Source organism: Neoarius graeffei, chromosome 5 (genome assembly GCF_027579695.1).
Source record: "Neoarius graeffei isolate fNeoGra1 chromosome 5, fNeoGra1.pri, whole genome shotgun sequence".
Lineage (NCBI taxonomy): Eukaryota > Metazoa > Chordata > Actinopteri > Siluriformes > Ariidae > Neoarius > Neoarius graeffei.
Genome location: NC_083573.1, coordinates 63,824,082 through 63,846,810, shown reverse-complemented (window position 1 = coordinate 63,846,810; position 22,729 = coordinate 63,824,082).

The following is a 22,729-nucleotide window of genomic DNA, read 5'->3' as shown; positions in this document are numbered from 1 at the left end:
ATGAAGGATGCCAACGCGCGGATCACCCGTTGGTATCTGGCACTCCAACCCTTTAATTTCAAGGTGGTCCACAGGCTGGGGGCGCAGATGGTCTTGGCGGACTTCCTCTCCCGTCGGGGGGGGGGGGGGGGGGGGGGGGGAGTGTCGGCTGCAGGCCGGATGGCCACCCGGCCTGAGTCAGGCAGTGGGGGTATGTGGCAGCGGGGGCGTGGTCAAGAGTTGGTCTGTGACAGGAGGGCGGAGTCGGGGAAGGTAAGTCGCAGAATCACTACACCTGACATCAATTAACCTGTGTTTGTGTGTCTTCCCAGTGACCGCGCCCTACTTAAGGAGGGAGAGCGAGAGCAGAGGAGCTCATCCCTGAACTAGACGCTGGTTGTGTGTGTCTGTTCGTGTGATAGATTGATCACTGAAAAGTGTGGCAATAAAGCCTTGTTGTGAACCTGATCTCTGTCCCGCCATCCTCTGTGCTCCACCCACGCTTAGGGAACGTTACAACAGTACATCAAAGTTTATATATATATATATATATATATATATATATATATATATATTACACACAGTGGTGCTTGAAAGTTTATGAACCCTTTAGAATTTTCTATATTTCTGCATAAATATGACCTAAAACATCAGATTTTCACACAAGTCCTAAAAGTAGATAAAGAGAGCCCAGTTAAACAAATGAGACAAAAATATTATACTTGGTCATTTATTTATTGAAGAAAAGCATCCAATATTACATATCTGTGAGTGGCAAAAGTATGTGAACCTTTGCTTTCAGTATCTGGTGTGACCCCCTTGTGCAGCAGTAACTGAAACTAAATGTTTCCAGTCAGGGCCGGCTCTAGGTCTTTGGCTACCCTAGGCGAGATTGAGTTTTGGTGCCCCCCCAAGAAAAAAACCCCTCTAATAACATCTAAATAACACTTTAATCTAATCACTCTATTCTATTCAACAATGTATGGTGCATGGACAATAAACAAGAAGTCGTTTTTATCTTTTTCATCATTGTTATTATTGTTATCATTATTAACATAAAGTGTCACAAAGTAAAATGACCACACAAATTCAATACATATCTCCATATAATGGGCAAAAACTCTTCCGCACCCTGTTCAAAGTGTAGTGCATGGACAATAAACAATAAATTATTTTTAGTTTCTTTTTTGCTATTAAAAGTTAAGTCATCTCTGAAGAATTAACAAATTAAATGAATAAAAAAATTCTACAATTCTAAATTGTGCAAACTTAAGCACCCTGTTAGGACATCAATGGGCTGTATTTTCAAACAAAAGTGCTATTATGGGTACTTTGTTATTGAAGTCTATTGCTGTTTGCATCTAGTTAGCTAGGCAGACATTGATTCAGGTGTCTAAAATATTAATTTGCCACTATAATGGTTGATATGAGAGATTAGATCAGACTTACCTCTATACTTGGCTCTATTTGTTTCTTCCTGTAGCCTTCGTTTGCGCCCTTGCACACCCGAGAGTTTGGATTTCTTCATTTAAGCACTTGTAGTCTGGGCTACTTTTTGCAGTGGATATAGCCATTCTCATTCCCCGATGAACACCGCTCCCCCCACCCCCCTTATAACCTATCATTGTGCATTTTTAGTAGGCATAAGGAAATCACCGACCACTACTGCATAGGCTACACTTGTTTTTCAACCTTTTTGAGCCAGGGCGCACTTTTTTCAATAAAAAAATCTCAAGGCACATCACCAATAGAAAATGTTGACTGAAACTAAAACACTGTTGCCAATATTTACAATATACAGTCATTCTATAATTTTCCACAGTACACTTGGTGATCTCTCACGGCACACTAGTGTTCCGTGGTACTAAAGTTCGGCAGCACAGTGGTTGAAAACACTGTACACCACTGATGCACTTGGTAACATCTCCATTCAATAACTCCATCCCTCCTTTTTGGTGGGGTTTTGGTCGCCCTTGGCACCCCTGGGCACACTTTGCGCTCTAGGCAATTGCCTAGGTCGCCTATAGCAATCGCCGTCTATGACCACACCCCACCCCGCTTTTTTTGACAAATCGCACCCTGACTACATGCTTTGCTGTACAATTAAATTAGGCTAAGACATTATAATGCTGACTCATTTTCAGAATAGTGGAAGTCATAATTTTTCTCCCCCCGTTTCTGCGCCCCTGGATGGACGCAGCGCCCTTAGCATTTGCCTATATTGCCTATGCCACGGGCCGGCTCTGTTTCCAGTAACTGTTGATCAGTCCTGCACACTGGCTTGGAGGAATTTTAGCCCATTCCTCCATACAGAACAGCTTCAACTCTGGGATGTTGGTGGGTTTCCTCACATGAACTGTTCGCTTGAGGTCCTTCCACAACATTTCGATTGGATTAAGGTCAGGACTTTGACTTGGCCATTCCAAAACATTAACTTTATTCTTCTTTAACCATTCTTTGGTAGAATGACTTGTGTGCTTAGGGTCATTATCTTGCTGCATGATCCACCTTCTCTTGAGATTCAGTTCATGGACAGATGTCCTGGCATTTTCCTTTTGAATTCGCTGGTATAATCCAGAATTTGTAATGGAATGTCAGGCCACAAGGTGGCGCTCTAGAAATAGGGAATACATAATGTTTCTAGTCAGGGAACAATAGAATAAAACAGTTCATCCAGAGAGATACATGCTGGTGTTGATATCCACTTCTTTAATGAAGATTATACTCACCCACACAACATTATACATGGTGTCAGAAGTCACAAGGATCCGGCAGAAGAGAGAGAGAGCTGACAGAGAGAAAGAGGTGAGAGAGAGAGGAAAAAGTTTTACCTCATCAGTGACTGCACCAGCAGTGGAGCAAGCTAGCTCACAGTGAAGCAAGCAAGTTGCTAGCTTGTTTACTCGCTTAGAGGGAAGACGGGAGGAACAAGAAAATGGATCAGATATTTACGATACCACCTCTGGGCAGTTTTAACTTCGATGAGCCAAGCAGTTGGACTCAGTGGCTATGACGCTTTGAGCGATTCAGAGTAGCATCGGGGTTATCAGAGAAGCATGAGGAATACCAAATCAACTCGCTGCTCTACATAATGGGGGAGAAAAGTGACGATATGCTGAACACATTATTGCTGGAGGAAGACAAAAGGAAGAAATACGATGAGGTGTGCAAGGCTTTAGGTGAGCATTTTATTGGCAAATACAACGTGATTTACAAGAGAGCCAGGTTTAACAGCAGATATCAACAACCTGGTGAAACAGTAGAGAACTTTATTACTGATATGTACAGACTGGCTGAGCATTGCCAGTATGGCGTCCTACGTGAAGAGATAAGAGGTCAGATCGTAGTTGGGATCAAAGATGCTAAATTGTCAGAGAAACTACAGTTAGATTCAGAGCTCACATTGAAGACAATAACACAAGTCAGACAAAATGAAGAAGTGAAAAAACAACAGCCATTGATTCGACGTGAAAAGCCTGACATTAGGGAAGGCAATGTGGATGCTATAGTAGAGAGAAAACCTGCGAAACCTAAAATGGTGAAACAAACACAAAGCAACGCGACACAGAGAACAGCATTCCTCACTGCACTGAATTGCATACACTACGTTGGACAAAACAGGACAACATAGTGTATGCAATTCAGTGCAGTGAGGAATGCACAGACTCGTATATTGGGGAAACTAAACAACCGCTCCACAGGCATATGGCTCAACACAGGAGATCCAGTTCCTCAGGCCAGGACTCTGCTGTCTACCTTCATCTTGACAACAAAGGACACTCATTTCAGGATTGCAACGTACGTATTTTAGCCAGAGAGGATCGTTGGTATGAGCGAGGAGTTAAAGAAGCCATTTTTGTCAACCTGGAACGGCCATCACTGAACAGAGGTGGGGGTCTAAGACACCATTTATCAGCCACCTACAATGCAGTCCTTGGCACACTTCCCAGACAACTGAATGCACACCAAAACCCAGCTGTTTTCAGTGACTCACAAGAAGACAGAGAGAATCAGCATTCCATTGATCACCTTAACGGGCAATCCACTGATCACCCTAACGACTTTCGAGGCCGTTCACATCCAGCCCCCAGTGACCCACACCAACAGGATGACTCAATGACACCTTAGATGAGCTTTTCATCCATGAGAGGATAAATACCTGATACTCCCTACTAGTCAGACAGAACTGAAGAAGCCTTTAGGATGAGAGGTGAAACGTCTTCAAGAATCTTCAAGCAAGTCCAGTTGCTCTCTTTTACCACCCACAGTTACTATGACCTGGATGACTGAGAATCTTCACAGACATAGACTTCATGATGCGTACAGATCACAAACCTTTCATATCACTGTTAGGTACCCAACCACTGGATGACTTACCTCCACGTATACTCAGATTCAGACTGAGAATGATGAGATTCAAGTACAAGATTATTCATGTACCAGGGAAACAGATGGTAGCTGCGGACGCGTTGTCACGAGCACCACTTGGACCGGAGAGCAGCACGGAGAGTGACAACCTGGAAAGAGAGAGTGTCAGGTGTACATTGACTATGTCATGGAACACTTACCTGCAACAAAAACAAAACTGGAGGCAATCAAAAACGTGCAGAACAGAGATGCAATAATGAAACAGCTGAGAACATACACAGACAAAGGATGGCCTCTGCACAGACAAGCAGTTCCAGAGAACCTGCTCTAGTATTGGCCGTACAGGACTGACATCCATGTGGCTGATGGCATCCTCCTAAAGGGAGAAAGAATAGTCATTCCAGTGCCAATGCAAAGAGACAATCCACCATGGACACCAGGGCATGACAAAGTGCTTTGCAAGAGCACAACAGTCCATGTGGTGGCCAGGCTTAACAAGGGACATCAAAGAGCTAATGGAGAGATGCGAGGTATGCAGCCAGTACTGCAGCTATCACACAGAGCCACTGCTCACAACCCCTTTACCTGCAAGGCCATGGCAAAGAGTGGCAGCTGACCTCTTTCAGTGGGGGAAGAGCCACTACCTGGTAGTAGTTGACTATTTCTCCAGATACATTGAAGTAGCCAACCTGCCAACACTTACAACCGCGACCACAGTCGAGAGACTGAAAGTCATCTTCGCAAGATACGGCATCCCTGAGGTACTAGTGACGGATAACGGGCCACAGTTTGCCTCTTCAGAGTTTTTGGCATTTGCTCAGGAATATGACTTTGAACATGTGACTAGTACAGTAGTCCCAGGTATCCGCAAAGTAATGGGGAAGCGGAGAGAGCTGTGAGAACAGTGAAGCAGATACTGAGCAAGAACCAAGATCATCAAAGAGCTCTCTTGGCTTACAGAACAACCCCATTAGCTCATGGAGCCTCACCAGCAGAACTCCTGATGGGGAGAAGATTGCAATCAACAGTTCCAGTCCCTCCGCAGACTCTCAGACCAAAGTGGCCAGACCTCCAAGCTTTTAAAAAGAAAGATGCGAGATTTAAAGAGAATCAAAAGAAAGCATATGGAGCGAGACACAGAGCAAGAGAGCTGCCGATACTTGAACCAGGTCAGAGAGTGTGGATCCGCTCAGCAAAGACCACTGGGACAGCCCAGTCACCATCAATCAGCTCCAAGATTGTACAACGTGGAGACAGAGTTGGGGACACTGAGAAGAAACCGAGCTCAGCTCACTGCTCTTCCAGAACCAGACCAGCCGGATCCAGAGCCAGAGCAGCCCAGATCTAATGTGACTGTGACCAGATCGGGGCGAGTCTCCCGTCCACCAAAAAGACTGAACTAATAACACTAGTATAGTGGCCTGCTGTGAACAGGGCAGAATAATCCCTACAGCAGAGCCCAAAGGGTCAGGCAGTCTACCCTGCCCTTCTAGGTAGGAAAAAAAAAGTTATGTTCAGAAAAACAATGTAAGCTCACAGTAGAGACAGTGTAGCTTGTTGTTGTTGACCATATTCCTTACTGTTAGAATTAAAGTGAAGAATTAAAAGGGATATGGTAAATAGCTAAAAGGGGGGGATGTAATGGAATGTCAGGCCACAAGGTGGTGCTCTAGAAATAGGGAATACATAATGTACCTAGTCAGGGAACAATAGAATAAAACAGTTCATCCAGAGAGATACACACTGGTGTTGATAACCACTTCTTTAATGAAGATTATACTCACCCACACAACATTATACAGAATTCATTGTTCCATCAATGATAGCAAGCCGTCCTGCCCCAGATGCAGCAAAACAAGCCCAAACCATGATACTACCACCACCATGTTTCACAGATGGGATAAGGTTCTTATGCTGGAATGCAGTGTTTTCCTTTCTCCAAACATAACGCTCATCATTTAAACCAAAAAGTTCTATTTTGGTTTCATCCGTCCACAAAACATTTTTCCAATAGCCTTCTGGCTTGTCCACATGATCTTTAGCAAACTGCAGATGAGCAGCAATGTTCTTTTGGAGAGCAGTGGCTTTCTTCTTGCAACCCTGCCATGCACACTATTGTTGTTCAGTGTTCTCCTGATGGTTGACTCATGAACATTAGCCAATGTGAGAGAGGCCTTCAGCTGCTTAGAAGTTACCCTTTTGTGATCTTGCTGACTATTACACACCTTGCTCTTGGTGTGATCTTTATTGGTTGACCACTCCTGGGGAGGGTAACAGTGGTCTTGACTTTCCTCAATTTGTACACAATCTGTTTGACTGTGGATTGTTGGAGTCCAATTCTTTAGAGATGGTTTTGTAATCTTTTCCAGCCTGACAAGCATCAACAATGCTTTTTCTGAGGTCCTCAGAAATCTCCTTTGTTCATGCCATGATACACTTCCACAAACATGTGCTGTGAAGATCAGACTTTGATAGATCCCTGTTCTTGAAATAAAACAGGGTGCCCACTCACACTTGTCATCCTATTGATTGAAAACACTTGACTCTAATTTCACCTTCAAATTAACTGCTAATCTTAGAAGTTCACATACTTTTGCCACTCACAGATATGTAATATTGGATCATTTCCCTCAATAAATAAATGACCAAGTATAATATTTTTGTCTCATTCATGTAAATGGGTTCTCTTTATCTACTTTTAGGACTTGTGTGAAAATCTGATGATGTTTTAGATCATACAACCCCAATTCCAAAAAAGTTGGGACACTGTAAAACATAACTAAAAACAGAATGTGAAGCTTTGCCAATGATGGAAACCCAATATTTCATTGAAAATAGTACAAAGATAACACATCAAATGTTGAAACTGAGAAATTTTACTGTTTTTTGAAAAATATATGCTCATTTTGAATTTGATGTCAGCAATACATTTAAAAAAAAAACTGGGACAGGGGCATGTTTACCACTGTGTTGCATCACCTCTACTTTTAACAATACTCTGTAAATGTTTGGGAATTGAGAAGACCAATTGCTGTAGTTTTGAAAGAGAAATGTTGTCCCATTCTTGCCTGATATACAATTTCAGTTGCACAACAGTTCAGGGTCTCCTTTGTCATATTTTGCATTTCATAATGCAACAAATGTTTTAAATGGGAGACAGGTCTGGACTGCAGGCAGGCCAGTTTAGCACCCAGACTCTTTTCCTATGAAGCCATGCAGTTTTAATGTGCACAAAGCAGTTTGGCATTGTCTTGCTGAAAGAACAAAGATCTTCCCTGAAAAAGATCTTGTCTGGATAGCAGCATATTGCTCTGAAACATGTATATATCATTCAACATTAATGATGCCTTCCCAGGTGTACAAGCTACCCATGTCATGTGCACTAATGCAACCTCAGACCATCATAGATGCTGGCTTTTGAACTGTGCACTGATAACAAGCTGGATGGTCCCTCTCCTCTTTAGCCTGGAGGTTGTGGTGTACATGATTTCTAAAAAGAATTTCAAATTTCGATTCATCATACCTCAGGACAATTTTCCACTTTGCCTCAGTCCACTGTAAAAGACCTCGGCCCAGAGAAGGTGGCACTGTTTCTGGATATTGTTTATATCTGGTTTTAACTTGTATTTGTGGATGCAGTAATTAAGTGTTTTCACAGATGATGGCTTTCTGAAGTGTTCCTGAGCCCATACAGTGATTTCTACTACAGACACGTGTCTGCTTTTAATGCAGTGTCGCCTGAGGGTCTGAAGATCACAGGCATCCAATGTAGTTTTCATGCTTGTCTCTTGCATACAGAGATTTCTCCAGATTCTCTGAATCTTTTAATGATATTATGTATCATAGAAGATGTGATCTACAAATTATTTGCAATTTTACATTGAGGAACGTTATTCTTAAACTGTTGCACTGTTTGCCCACACAGTCTTTCACAGAGTGGTGAACCCCTCCCCTTCTTTACTTCTGAGAGACTCTGCCTCTCTGGGATGCTCTTTTTATACCCAATAATGTTACTGACCTGTTGCCAGTAAATCAAATTAGGTTGTTTTTTTTTAGCATTACACAAATTTTTCAGTCTTTTGTTGCCTCATCCCAACTTATCTGAAATGTGTTGCTGACATCAAATTCAAGATGAACATGTATAAAAAAAATTCTCAGTTTCAACATATATGTTGTCTTTGTACTATATTCAATGAAATATAGAGTTTCCATGATTTGCAAATCTTCACATTGTGTTCCTATTTATGTTTTACACAGTGTCCCAACTTTTTTGGAACTCAGGTTGTATTTATGCAGAAATATAGAAAATTCTAAAGGGTTCACAAACTTTCAAGCACCACTGTAATTATATAAGATAAACACTAAATTAGAGGAATTATGAAGTAGATGAAACACACTTATTGCATATATTAGGTAACTGCAGAAGATAAAACAGAAAAAAGAACAGAAAACAATGCAACAACTATTGACAGACATACAGATGTGAGTCTACTGTGAGCAGTGCCGGTTGTGCAGTCTAACAGCTGCAGGAAGGAATGATCTGCAGTAACGCTCCTTCACACACTTAGGGTGGAACAACCTCCTGCTGACGGAGCTCTGCAGTCCAGTGAGTAAGTCCTGTAGGGGGTGGAAATCCTTCTCCATCATAGATGACAGCTTAGCCATCATCCACCTCCCACCCACTACCTCCACTGGCTCCAGGGGGCATCCCAGCACAGAGCTGGCCCTTCTGATCAGTTTGTCCAGTCTCTTCCTGTCAGTTGTGGAGATGCTGCTCTCCCAGCAAACCACACCATGAAAGATGGCTGACATCACCACAGTGTCAAAAAAGGTCTTCAGGAGTGACCCTTGCACTCCAAAAGACCTGAGTCTCCACAGTAGATACAGACTGCTCTGACCCTTCCTGTACAGTGCTGTGGTGTTATCAGTCTAGTCCAGTTTGTTGTTCAAGTGAACACCCAGGTACTTCTAAGACATCACCAGCTCAATGTCCTTCCACTGGATGCTCACTGGTGTTGGGGAGAGTGTGAGAGCACCTGTGAAAATCTACCACCAGCTCTTTAGTTTTCTCCACGTTGATCTGGAGGTGGTTTCACTGGCACCGGTCCACAAAGTCCTGCAACAGTCCTCTGTACTCCCTGTCATTCCCATCTGTGATGAGGCCAATGATAGCAGAGTCATCAGAGAACTTCTACAGGTGACAGGTGGGTGAATTATAGGAGGAGTCTGCAGTGTAGAGGGTGAACAGGAATGGGGCCAGAACCATTCCCAGCGGGGCCCCCATGCTGCAGACAACCATGTCTGACACGCAGTCCCATGTCCTCACATACTGTGAATGGTCAGTGAGGTAGTCCACAATCCACAATGTGAGGTGGTCTACTCCTGCATGCTCCAGCTTGTCCCCCAAAAGTGCAGGTTGGATGATGTTGAAAGCACCAGAGAAATAAAAAAAATGTTATTCTTGCAGAACTTCCAGGCTTCTCCAGGTGAAACAGAGCTCAGTGAAGGAGGAAGATGATGCTCTACCCTGATGCCTGGCTGGTAGGCGAACTACAGTGGCTCCCTGGATGGGCTCACCACGGGGTGGAGATGGACCAGCCGCTCCAGGGTCTTCATCAGGTGTGATGTTAGTGCCACTGGCCTGTAGCTGTTGAGGTCCTTGGGGTGTGGAGTCTTGAGTACAGGTACCACGCAAGATGTCTTCCATAGTCGTGGTACTCTCCCCAGCTTCAAGCTCATGTTGAACAGATGTCCAACTATCCTGCACAGCTCATCTGTGCAGGACCTGAGGAGCCTGGAGCTGATGCCATCTGGACCCGCAACCTCCCTTGCCTTCATCTTCCTCAGCTGGTTCCTCACCTGGAGTGTTGTGAGGGACAGGTTTGAGCAGGTGGGCTGTGTGCTGTGTGTTGTTTGTGGTTGTTTGAATTTGTGGTGATGTGTAGAACAGTGGGGTGTGTGTTGTGTGATGTATATTGTCTGTGGTGGTTTGAATTTGGGGTGATGTATGAATCCGTGGGTGCTGAGTGGGGGTGGGAGTTAGTTGGTGTGTGTGGTGGCTGTGAGCTGCTAAACATTGGGGGGGGGGAAGGTGGAGGTGGGAGAGGGGCAGAGTCCTTGAGGTGTGAACAACGAGGGCTGCAGCCACGGTGTCTGGGCCGGGGGAGGTGCAGATGCCTGATCAAATCTATTGAAGAAGAGATTCAGGTAATTTGTCCACTGCTGGTCTACCTCAACCTGGGAATTTGAAGACTGGTGGCCAGAGATGGTCTTTAGTTCTCTCCAAACTCCTCTGGTGTTGTTTTGCTGCAGCTGCTCCTCCATTTTCCTCCTGTAGCTCCTCTTTCCCTCTCTAATCCTCCTCCTCAGCTCCCTCTGCATAGCCTTCAGCTCCTCCTAGTCTCCAGACCTGAAAGCCCTCTGCTTCTTCTTGAGAAGAGCCTTTATGTCTGGTTTAATCCAAGGTTTGTTGTTGGAGAAACACCGTACAGTCCTAGTAGGTACAGTGTTCACACAAAAGTTAATATAGTCTGTAATGCAGTCTGTAAGGCTGTTGATGTCCTCCCCATGTGAATCTTTGAATAACTCCCACACCATTGTATTGAAACAGTCCTTCAGAGCTTCATCCACCTTGTCGGACCATCTCAACATGGTATGGAACACAGCTGGTTGCCTGTGCACAAGAGGCTTTTACACCGGCCAGAGGAAAACCAGGTTGTGATCAGATCTTCTTGGGGGGGGGGGGGGGGGGGATGACTTATATGCCACCTTGGTGTTTGCATATAGCAGGTCAAGAGTCTTATTGTCTCTGGTGCTGCATGTGACATACTGGGTGAAGGTGGGCAGAGTGGAGGACAGGGAGACATGGTTAAAGTCTCCAGAGATCAGTAAGAGGGCTTGTGGGCTCTGAGTCTACAGCCTGCTCAATGCAGAGTGGAGGTGGTCACACACAGTATCAGTGTTATCAGAGGGGGGCACATACACAGCTATTACAACAGCATATGAAAATTCCTGAGGCAGACAGAATGGCCTCATGCTAAATGCTAACAGTTCAATGTCTTGACAGCAGTGCCTCTCTTTAATAGTGATGTGCTCAGAGTTATACCAACTATTATTAATAAATACTGCCAGCCCTCCTCCTTTCCTCTTACCGCTCTCTGTCGTCCTGTCAGCTCTCACAAGCTGGAACCTGTAAAGTGCGGCATGTATATCCATGGCACACTGGTCAGCCATGTCTCCGTAAACACCATGAAGCTGCAGTGCCGGTCGGTCCTTTGGTGCTGGGTTAACGCCGCCAGTTCATCCGCCTTGTTGGATAAAGATTGTACATTCCCCATGACGATGGATGGGAGGACTGGATGATGTCTCCTCTCCCTCTTATGGTGTTGAACTCTGGCTTGGCACCCATGTCTCCTCCTCCTTAGCTCACGCAGGATCTTAGGTCTGTCTCTCAGCAACAGCACAGTGTTACGGAGTGCTAACAGCTGCTCTCTGCTGTAAACAATAGAAGCCATAGCTAACTGTGACTCCATGGACATGGTGGAGTGGAAAAAAAGTTTTTAAAAGTTTAAAAAAGTAACCATGAGTACCCTGCACTCACAGTTACTAGTGTCCCTTAGCACGTTAAAGAGTAAAAAAAAAAGCAAACAGAAACACGTACAAAAGCAGGAAAAAATTGAAAAAAAAAAACTCTTAAATGAGCGAGCTGCTGCTGCAAGAGGCAGCCAACTACAGTGGCGCCACATTCAGTGGTTAGTACCAAGCAAAAGTCGTCAAAGGACAACTGGCGACAGGGTCTTGGGAGGCCAAGGCTCCCATATGGCTAGCCCATATGGTCCAATCCCCCAGAAGAGCTACTGTAGCACAAACTGCTGAAAAAGTTAATGCTGGCTAAAACAGAAAGGTGTCAGGATGAACTTTTTCAGTCGTTTGTGCTATACTCATTTAGATCCTTATGCTTGCTCATTTTTCCTGCTTCCAACACTTCAACTTTGAGATCTGACTGTTCTCCTGTTGCCTAATATATCCCACCCCTTGCCAGGTGCCATTGTAATGAGATAATCAATGTAATTCACTTTACTGGTCAGTGTTTATAATTTTATGGCTGATCAGTGTACACACACACACACACACACACACACACTAGTGCATCACAAAACATTTGAATATTGTGGAAAAAAGTTTATGAAAAAAATTAACTAAAAGGAAAGTGAAATATTTCAAGGCATTTTTTGTTTTAATTTGGATGATTATAACTTACAGCTCATGAAAATCAGAAATCCAGTATCTCAAATTATTAGAATATTTCATTTTGAGTTTGAGTGAGTAAGAAAGAAAGAAAAGCACAACTTTATTCATCACACATGTGAAATTCCTCTCTGCATTTAATCCATCTGAAGCAGTGAACACATACATGCACACACACGCGAGCAATGAGCACATACACATACCCAGAGCAGTGGGCAGCCATGCTAACAGCACCCAGGGAGCAGTTGGGAGTTAGGTACCTTGCTCAAGGGCACCTCAGCCCAAGGCCATCCCATATTAACCTAATATGAGTAAAACAGTATAAATACCATGTACACTACTGTTCAAAAGTTTGGGGTCACTTTGAAATTTCCTTATTTCTGAAAGAAAAGCACTGTTCTTTTCAATGAAGATCACTTTAAACTAATCAGAAATACACTCTATACCAGGGGTCTTCAATCCTATCCACAAAGGGCCGGTGTAGCTGCAGGCTTTCATTACAGCCAAATTGGAGGCTCACTTGATTGTTGACTGGAGACGAGGGTGAAATGATTAAACAAGTGAAATCAGGTGTAGCTCCTGCTTGGTTGGAATGAAAGCCTGCAGCCACACTGGCCCTTTGTGGATAGGATTGAAGACCCCTGCTCTATACATTGCTAATGTGGTAAATGACTATTCTAGCTGCAAATGTCTGTTTTTTGGTGCAATATCTACATAGGTGTATAGAGGCCCATTTCCAGCAACTATCACTCCAGTGTTCTAATGGTACAATGTTTTGCTCATTGCCTCAGAAGGCTAATGGATGATTAGAAAACCATTGTACAAATCATGTTAGCACAGCTGAAAACAGTTTAGCTCTTTAGAGAAGCTATAAAACTGACCTTCCTTTGAGCAGATTGAGTTTCTGGAGCATCATATTTGTGGGGTCGATTAAATGCTCAAAATGGCCAGAAAAATGTCTTGACTATATTTTCTATTCATTTTACAACTTATGGTGGTAAATAAAAGTGTGACTTTCATGGAAAACACAAAATTGTCTGGGTGACCCCAAACTTTTGAACGGTAGTGCATCTTTCGGTGTAGTTCAGTACACGCAACAACAATCATGGGGAAGACTGCTGACTTGACAATTGTCCAGATGATGATCATCAACACCCTCCACAAGGAGGGTAAGCCACAGAAAGTCACGGCTGAAAAGGCTGGCTGGAAAAGGTGCACAAGCAACAGGAATGACTGCAGCCTTGAGAGGATTGTCAAGAAAAGTTGATTCAAGAATTTGGGAGAGATTCACAAGGAGTGGACTGAGGCTGGTATCAGTGCATCAAGAGCCACCACGCACAGGCATCTTCCAGAAAGAGGCTACAACTGTCACATTCCTAATATCAAGTCACTCCTGAACCAGAGACAATGTCAGAAGCATCTTACCTGGGCTAAGGAGAGAAAGAACTGGATTGTTGCTGAGTGGTTCAAAGTCCTCTTTTCAGATGAAAGTAAATTTTGCATTTCATTTGGAAATTAAGGTCCTAGAGTCTGGAGGAAGAGTGAAGAGGCACAGAATCCAAGGTGTTTGAAGTTCAGTGTGAAGTTTCCATAGTCTGATTATTTGGGGTGCCATGTCATCTGCATGTGTTGGTCCACTGTGTTTTATCAAGTCCAAATTCACTGCAGCTGTCCATCAGGAGATTTTAGAGCACTTCATGCTTCCATCTGCTGACAAGCTTTATGGAGATGCCAATTTCCTTTTCCAGCAGGACTTAGCACCTGCCCACAGTGCCAAAACTATTACCAAATGGTTTGCTGACCATGATATTACTGTGCTTGATTGGCCAGCCAACTTTCCTGACCTGACTCCCATACAGAATCTATGGGGTATTGTCAAAAGGAAGATGAGAAATACCTGGCCCAAAAATACAGATGAGCTGAAGGCTGCTAACAAAGCAACCTGGGCTTCAGTAACATCTTAGCAGTGCCACAGGCTGATCACCTCAATGCTACATTGCATTGATGCAGTTATTTGTGGTAAATGAGCCCCAAGCAAGTATTGAGTGTATAAATTAACATACATTTCAGACATTGGACATTTCTGTATTGTAAATAATTTGACTGATCTTATCAAGTTTATTTTTATAGTGCTTTTAACAATAGACAATGTCTCAAAGCAGCTTTTCAGAATTTTAGTGACTTTAAACATGAGCTAATTTTATCCCTAGTCTATAGAGAGAGAGAAACCTTCATTCGTCACATGCACACTTCAAGCACAGTGAAATTCATTCTCTGCATTTAACCTATCTGAAGCAGTGAACACATGCACACACTCAGAGCAGTAGGCAGCCACACCAAAGTGCCCAGGGAGCAGTCAGGGGTCAGGTACCTTGCTCAAGGGCACCTCAGCCCAAGGCCGCCCCATGTCAACCTAACTGCATGTCTATCCCCAGTGAGCAAGCCTGTGGTGATGATGGCAAGGAAAAACTCCCTCAGACGACATGAGGAGGAAACCTCGAGAGGAACCAGACTCAAAAGGGAACCCATCCTCATTTGGGTGATAACAGATAGCGTGATTATAACATTTTAACAGTTTTAACATGAAGTCTGTTTTGTTGAAGTTATAAACTGTTCACTGATGGAAACTTAAGTGCAAAACTGTTTGACAACTGCAGTCCTAAAGCTAGCAAGTCAACTGTAGTCCTCAGCCATAAAAGCATTACTGTAAGTGTCCAGAGCCATCTTCCAAGTGTGGCTTTCTATTGTCCATATGGGGCCATCCTCCACAGGAGCAATGTGATGAGACTCCAACCAGACATAGGGCATTGGGATGGATCAGGCAGGTCCGAGGAGCAGAAGAGGTCAGCATCTTAATCTCAGGATGAACATGTAACTCAGAGGAACAGACAGAGTTTGGGGGGGAGAAAGAGAGAGAGAACACAGGTTGTTAGGTATGCCCTATGTCACCTGATGAGTAAGAACAGTATACATTTTGTGCTGAGTGCAAGCAGGGACTCCAGCAAAATTAACTATGACAGCATGACTAAAAGGGGAGAGCTAGAAGGTAACACAGGCATGAGGGCACCCTGGGACATAAAGCAGCCAGCCACTACACCAACAAACTCAAGTGAGCAAGTGAGTGGGGGCTGACAGCATCCATACATCCCAGTTTACCAAAACACTCTATGCCTGAGGACCCTCCAGATCTACTCCTTTACCCAAGGTCTACTCCTTTACCTAATCTTATGAAATTCTCACAATCATTTGAAATACTGTATTTCTGATTTTCATGAGCTATAAGCCATAATCATCAAAATAAAAAAAAGGTTTGAAGTATTCCTTTTTATGTGTAATGAATGAATATAGAATATATGAAAAGTTTACCTTTTTGAATTCAATTATGAAAAAAACATTTTCACAATATTCAAATTGTTTGAGGTGCATATATATATATATATATATATATATATATATATATATATATATATATATATATATATAATAAAAATTAATTAGTCTTAAACTAGTGTTTAGATTTAATCTTGGTGGATAAAAAAAGGCTGTGCATACCAGGAATGGGGGCACGGTGGTGTAGTGGTTAGCACTGTCACCTCACAGCAAGAAGGTTCTGGGTTCAAGCCCAGTGGCCGACGGGGGGCCTTTCTGTGTACAGTTTGAGTGTTCTCCCCATGTCTGTGTGGGTTTCCTTTGGGTGCTCCAGTTTCCCCCACAGTCCAAAGACATGCAGCTTAGGTTATTTGGTGGCTCTAAATTGACTGCGAGTGTGAATTGTTTGTCTCTATGTGTCAGCTCTGCAATGATCTGGTGACTTGTCCAGGATGTACCCTGCCTCTTGCCAGTAGTCAGCTAGGATGGGCTCCAGCTTTCCCATGACCCTGCATAGGATAAGCAGTTACGGATAACGGATGGATGGACACTAGGAATAATATACAGGGTAATAAGGGTAAAGATATATGATATACACTACCATTTAAAAGTTTGGGGTCACCCAGACAATTTTGTGTTTTCCATGAAAAGGTCACACTTTTATTTACCACCATAAGTTGTAAAATGAATAGAAAATATAGTCAAGACATTTTTCTGGCCATTTTGAGCATTTAATCGACCCCACAAATGTGATGCTCCAGAAACTCAATCTGCTCAAAGGAAGGTCAGTTTTATAGCTTCTCTAAAGAGCTAAACTGTTTTCAGCTGTGCTAACATGATTGTACAAGGGTTTTCTAATCATCCATTAGCCTTCTGAGACAATGAGCAAACACATTGTACCATTAGAACACTGGAGTGATAGTTGCTGGAAATGGGCCTCTATACACCTATGTAGATATTGCACCAAAAAACAGACATTTGCAGCTAGAATAGTCATTTACCACATTAGCAATGTATAGAGTGTATTTCTGATTAGTTTAAAGTGATCTTCATTGAAAAGAACAGTGCTTTTCTTTCAAAAATAAGGAAATTTCAAAGTGACCCCAAACTTTTGAACTGTAGTGTACATATATTCACCCTTCTACATGTACATAGCTTTTTGTTTGTGTTTTGTCTACGCTTTTTTATTTGTTTGTACTAAGAGAGCTAAGTGAAACCGGAGTAAAATTCCTCGTGTGTTTTCACATACCTGGCAATAAAAGTGATTCAGTACTGCAGTAATTCTCCATGGGCAACCCATGATAGGGAGATGTTTTAGCAGGGGATTTCATGTGCTTGTTCATTACTTGACTTAATTTTCATGGCAAGTTTAACAACACATTTATTGCCATAGTCTTAACAATTTCATAATCTTGTTCACAATCTTGTTCACAATTACCGATAGGACAAGTGTAAGATAAGATCAGTGTACAAAATTACAGTTTCTGTAAAATAACAAATGCAGTATAAAATTAAATACTCATGAACACTGCAGGCAAATTGAAAGCACCAGATATGAATTTCCATTCCAATTCCATTCTGGCCTGTAATCTCAACAATTACTTATTTTTTTCTGTCTTGCTCTCTGTTGCAACTCTCTTGGAATATTTCATCAGACTATTTTTTTTAAAATACTAGGTCCAAGTGAAAGCAAGGGATTTGCTTGATTTCGTGCAGCCATGGGTCTCAGAGATATCAGTGTTTGAGTGTGATAAGGAGACAGGGCTTTTTAAATATTGCATATACTAAGTAGAAAGCCCAGCCACAGATTGAAGTGGAAGCAGGCTAAAAAAGCTAGGGTAATGAAAGTCCATCCACGGCCGAGTCACTGATGCATGTAATATATGCACATTGCATACTAACATTACATAATTTTCTCTCTGCATTAACAAAAATAATCATTTGAATATGGAATTATGTGGTTAAAAAAAAGTTAAAAACAAAAAGTGTTTTAAAAAATTAAAACAAAATCTGTTTCATATGTTACATTCTTCAAAGTAGCCACTGTTTATGACCTTGATGACAGCTTTGCACGCTATTGGCATTATCTTAACCAGCTTCATGAGGTAGTCACCTGGAATGCTTTTCAGCTAACAGGTGCGTCTTGTCACTAGTAAATTAGTGGAATGTCTTGCCTTCTTAATGTGTTTGAGATCATCAGTTGTCTTGTGTCGAGGTAGTGTTGGTGTACAGTCCTATTCAACAACTGTGGTAATCCATATTATGTCAAGAACCACTCAACTAAGTAAAGAGAAATGACCATTGTAACTACAGTGAGTCTCCTCACTGCCTTTGGAGGGATGTAAACACAGATGGTGATCACGTGACTGAACTCCCTCGGCAGATAATATGGCTGCAGGCTAACGGCTAGCAGCTCCAAGTCTGGGCAACATAAAACTGTCTTTACGGAGATATGTCCCGGGTTACACCAGCGGTTGTTAACATAAATGATGAGTCCCCCACCTTTGCTTTTCCTGCATTTGTTAGTGTCTCTGTCAGCTCTCACAGCAGTGAATCCCTGCAGGTCCACGTTAGCATCTGGTACAAGGTGTGTTAGCCATGTCTCCGTAAAGATAAATAAGCTGCTGTCCCGGTAAATCCACTGGTTGTTCAGAGTGGAAAGCTCGTCGACTTTATTCGGCAGCGAGTTCACATTCCCCATGATAATGGAGGAAATAGATTGTTTGTAGTGCCGCCGGTTGTCCGTTAGCCTAGCTCCAGCTTTGCAGTCCCTGGGCTTCCTCCTCAGCTCGGCCAGGATGGGGTGTCGTATTCCAGCTCGTCCCATTGTTTTCAGGGCTAGCAGCTCCTCTCTCGAATAAGAGAGAAAACGGTCTCCTGGTTGCGTGTTAAAGTTAAATATATCCATGTTATATAGTAAAACACTGTAGCGGTTCTCACAGAAGGGCAGAGCACAGAAGACGGCAGGACAGAGTTCAGGTTGGTACGGTAAAGCGTTTGTTTATTATCACACTTTTCAGTGAACATCTAGCATGTAACCACAGACACACACACACAACCGGTGTCTGGTTTGGGGAAGAGCTCCCTCTGCCCTCACTCTACCTCCTTAAAGTAGGGCGCGGTCACTGGGAAGACACACAAACACAGGTTAATTGCCATCAGGTAAAGTGATTCTGCCACTTACCTTCCCTGACTCCGCCCTCCTGTCACAGACCGGCGCTTGACCACGCCCCCGCTGCCACATACCCCCACCGCCCGACTCAGGCTGGGCGGCCGTCCGGCCTGCAGCCGACTCCCCCCTTAACGGGAGAGGAAGTCCGCCACGACCATCTGCACCCCCGGCCTGTGGATCACCTTGAAATTAAAGGGTTGGAGTGCCAGATACCAATGGGTGATCCGCGCGTTGGCATCCTTCATGCAGTGGAGCCACTGGAGGGGCGCGTGGTCCGAACAGAGGGTGAAAGGGCGCCCCAGCAGGTAGTAATGGAGGATGAGGACCGCCCACTGGATTGCTAAGCACTCTTTTTCAATGGTGCTGTAGCGCCCCTCACGCACCGACAGCTTCCTACTGATGTACGAGACTGGGCGGTCCTCCCCCTCCTGGGACAAAACAGCCCCCAGCCCTCTGTCCGACGCATCCGTCTGTAACAAAGAGGAGAGAGAAGTCAGGGGAGTTTAAAAGTGGCCCCACACAGTGCGGCCTTTACCTCAGAAAAAGCCTGCTGGCATTGCTCCGTCCACTGGACCGGATCTGGTGCCCCCTTTTTAGTCAGATCAGTCAGCGGGCTGGTGACGTCTGAATAATTAGGTATAAACCTACGATAATATCCAGCCAGCCCCAGGAACTGTCTCACCCCCTTTTTGGTCTTGGGCCTCAGGCAGGCCGCAATTGCTGCTGTCTTGTTAATTTGGGGATGCACCTGCCCGTTGCCCAAGTGGAAGCCCAGATACCGTACTTCCACCCACCCAACCGCACACTTCTTTGGGTTGGCTGTGAGACCCGCTTGCCTCAGTGACCTAAGGATGGCCCTCAGGTGTTCGAGGTGCCTCAGCCAGTCATTACTATAGACAATACTGTTGTTGATGTAGGCGGCCGCATAGGTGGCGTGGGGGTGGAGGACCCTGGCCACCAGCCGCTGAAATGTAGCGGGCGCCCCAAACAGCCCAAAAGGAAGTGTGACAAATTGGTGCAAGCTGAATGGTGTGGAAAAGGCCGTTTTTTCTCGGGATAGTGGAGTCAAGGGGATCTGCCAATATCCCTTTGTTAAATCCAGTGTCGAATAGAAGCGAGCCGTGCCTAGTCAATCGAGCAACTCATCAATATGAGGCATTGGGTACGCTTTGAATTTAGACACCGCATTGACTTTTCTATAGTCCACACAGAACCAGACCAACCCGTCGGCCTTGGGTACCAAGACCACTGGGCTGCTCCAGTCGCTGTGGGACTCCTCGAAGATGCCCATTTCGAGCATAGCCTCGAGTTCTTCCTGAACTACTTTTTTCTTGTGTTCGGGTAGCCTGTAAGAGCGGCTATGCACTACCACCACCGAGGGCATCTCAATGTGGTGCTCTATGAGTTTGGTGCGGCCAGGCAGGGGTGAGAACACGTCCAAAAACTCGGTTTGCAACTGGGCAACCTCCGCGAGTTGGGTCAGGGAGAGGTGGTCTCCACAGGGGATCGGAGAGGTATGCGATGCCAATGCCCCCTTTTGAACCTCCGGCCCCAGCTCCGCCTTCTCCGGAACCACCGACACCAATGCTATGGGGACCCCCTCGTTCCAGAGTTTGAGTAGATTGAGGTGGTAAATCTGTAGCCCTCCACCCCTGTCCGTTCGCCTCACCTCATAGTCGACGTCCCTGACTCGCCGTGTGACCTCAAAGGGTCCTTGCCACTTGGCGATCAATTTGGAGCTCGATGTGGGCAACAGTACGAGTACTTTATCTCCCAGTACGAACTCCCTAAGGCGCATACCCCTGTCGTACAGGCAGGTTTGCCATTCTTGGGCCTGCCGCAAATTCTCCTGGGTTAGGTGGGTGAGTGTGTGGAGTTTTGCGTGCAGATCAGTAACGTATTGAATTTCATTTTTACTTGGTGAAGATCCCTCCTCCCAATTTTCTCGCAGCACATCTAAAATGCTGCGCGGCTTACGCCCATGTAATAATTCAAATGGGGAGAACCCCGTGGAGGCTTGGGCAACCTCTTGCAATGCAAATAACAAGGGTTCGAGACATTTATCCCAGTTACGTGCGTCCTCACAAATTTTTTAATTATATTCTTGAGGGTGCAATTGGACCGTTCCACTAAACCATCCGTTTGTGGGTGATACACGCTGGTGCAGATCGGCTTAATACCCAATAGCCCATACAGTTCGTTCAGTGTTCATGACAAACGCGGTGCCTTGATCAGTCAGAATCTCTTTCGGGATTCCAACTCGGGAGATGACGTGGAAGAGCGCCTCTGCAATACTGCATGCTGAGATATTGCAGAGAGGCACTGCTTCCGGGTATCGTGTTGCATAGTCCACCAGAACTAATATAAAGTGGTACCCTCGTGTTGACCGATCTAATGGCCCGACGAGATCCATCCCAATTCTTTTGAACGGGGTCTCGATTAATGGTAGGGGGCGCAAAGGCGCTTTTGGAATGGCCGCTGGATTTACTAACTGGCTTTTGTGGCACGCCGTACACCACCTACGGACATCGCCGCGAATCCCCGGCCATTATTTGGGCTAGTGTCTTATTCTGCCCTAAGTGTCCAGCCATGGGATTAAAGTGAGCTGCCTGGAATACAAATTCCTGGTGGCTTTTTGGAATCAAAAGCTGTGTGATTTGCTTTTTCGTCTGAGTGTCCTGCGTCACTCGGTATAATCTATCTTTCATAATAGAAAAATAGGGGAAGGACGGGGTGGCGTTCGGTTGACCATCGATTACTCTCACTTGGTCAAATGCATGCCGCAGAGTCTCATCTCACAACTGCTTTAACGGGAAATCCGCCAGGGATTCCCCGAGAGAGGGAGGAGGAGCCTGTGGCTCCTCACTCTGATGCGGAGATGACATAGACGGCTCTGTGACAGCAGCTCCCGCCAAAGCGACACCGGGACCTCCCCCTGCTGAACTATGGCAGGACCCACTCTTCACTACATGACTCATCAACTCCCCGAATCCCGGCCAATCAGTCCCCAAAATTATCGAGTGGGTGAGATGGGGATTAACCGCCGCCTTTACTATAAATTTTTCCCCTCGGAAAAAAATGTGGACCGACACCAAAGGGTAGCTGTGAACATCCCCGTGCGCACACAACACCTTCACCCCCTGTGCTGCCCCCAATGCCTCATCTTACACCAGGCTTTGGTGAATTGAGGTCTGATTGCAACCAGAATCCACCAACGCCTGATATGTATCCCCTTGAATACTCACCGGTATGCGATATGCTCCGGCCCGATCAAGGGCGGCTCCTGGCATGTCGGGGAGCCAAACCACCGCGCCCACCTCCATTACCGTGCACTGCTGTTGGAGGTGGCCCGGCTCCCCGCAGCGCCAGCAAACCGGCCCGGGCTTCCTCTCCGCACCGGTGTTCTGGGGCTCACTCACCTGAGGGAGGGGAGAGACAGACACAGAAGGGAGAAACGGGAGGGCACCGCAGGGGTGACGCCAGCCCCCACTTCTGTGGTGGGGGAATGGGGCGAGGACGAGACACAGGAGGAGAGAGAGAGAGAGAGAGAGGAGAGAAGAGGCTGTCTGCTGTCTTGCTGCCGGGACAGCTGCC